A 1,727-nucleotide genomic window follows, 5' to 3' on the forward strand; every position below is an offset into this window, starting at 1 on the left:
AAACATCTTTAAAAAAAAAAAAAAGAGGAGTAAAAAGAGAAGGAGAGAACTAGTAAAGAAGGAGGGAAAGGAGAAGAGGAAAAAAACCAAAACCCCCAAATCCAGACTCTGGTTAGGCAGATTGCTGATTTTTTCTCTTTAGTGCTTTTTGTTCTAAAACAATACTTATGGGCGCCTGGGTGGCTCAGTCGGTTAAGCGGCTGCCTTCGGCTCAGATCATGATCCCAGGGTCCTGGGATCGAGTCCCGCATCGGGCTCCCTGCTCAGTAGGGAGCCTGCTTCTCCCTCTCCCTCTGCCTGCCTCTCTGCCTACTTGTACTCTCTCTCTCTAATAAATAAATAAAAAATCTTTAAAAAAAAATAAAAATAAAAATAAAATAATACTTATGTCTCATTAACTTTTCTTTATTCTTCAATTATAATTCTAATATGTGCTCATGATAAACATTTCAAACAAAACCAAAAAGTCACAGCCATTATGGAAAACAGTATGGAGATTCCTCAAAAGATTAAAAATAGAACTACTGTTATGATCCAGCAATCCCACTTCTGGGTATACATCCAGAGGAAATTAAATCAGGATTTCAAAGAGATATCCATACTCATTACATAGTATCCCATGGTAAAAATTGTTTTTGTGCATCCTTTTTACTGAGGAACATTTATTTTGTTTGTCATCTTTTTTTTTTTAAGGTTTTATTTATTTATTTGACAGAGAGACAGACAGCGAGAGAGGGAACACAAGCAGGGGGAGTGGGAGAGGGAGAAGCAGGCCCACCCATGGAGCAGGGAGCCTGATGCGGGCCTCGATCCCAGGACCCCAAGATCATGACCCCAGCCAAGGGCAGTCGTCCAGCCGACTGAGCCACCCAGGCATCCCTGTTTGTCATCTTCTTTTCACCATTTCGTATAATGCTTCGATGAATTTTTTCTTCTGAAGGTTTTATTTTTAAGTAATCTTTATTTTAATTTTAAGGGCTTAATTTTAAGCCTCCAACATGGGGCTTGAACTCACAACCCCTAGATCAAGAGTTGCATGCTCTACTGACTGAGCTCCTTCAATAAATATTTTTATAGGAATGGCTTTGTCCACTCTTGGAAGTATTTTTCTTTTTTCTTTTTTTTTTTTAATTTTAGTTAACATACAGCGTAATACTGGGATTTCTGGAGTGAAAGTATTTTTTTTTTTTTTTAAAGATTTTATTTGACAGAGAGAGAGAGAGACAGCGAGAGAGGGAACACAAGCAGGGGGAGTGGGAGAGTGAGAAGTAGGCTTCCTGCAGAGTAGGGAGCCTGATGTGGGGCTCGATCCCAGGACCCTAGGATCATGACCTGAGCTGAAGGCAGACGCTTAACAACTGAGCCACCCAGGTGCCCCAAGTATTTTTTTTTTTATTCTTATGTTAATCCCCATACATTACATCATTAGTTTTAGACGAAGTGTTCCATGATTCATTGTTTGTGCATAACACCCAGTGCTCCATGCAGAATGTGCCCTCCTCAATACCCACCACCAGGCTAACCCATCCTCCCACCCCCCTCCCCTCTAGAACCCTGTTTGTTTTTCAGAGTCCATCTTCTCTCATGGTTCATCTACCCCTCCGATTTCCCCCGCTTCATTCTTCCCCTCCCGCTACCTTCTTCTTCTTTATTTTTTTCTTAACATATATCGCATTATTTGTTTCAGAGGTACAGATCTGAGATTCAACAGTCTTGCACAATTCACA

This window comes from Neomonachus schauinslandi, chromosome 4, assembly GCF_002201575.2.
Source record: "Neomonachus schauinslandi chromosome 4, ASM220157v2, whole genome shotgun sequence".
Lineage (NCBI taxonomy): Eukaryota > Metazoa > Chordata > Mammalia > Carnivora > Phocidae > Neomonachus > Neomonachus schauinslandi.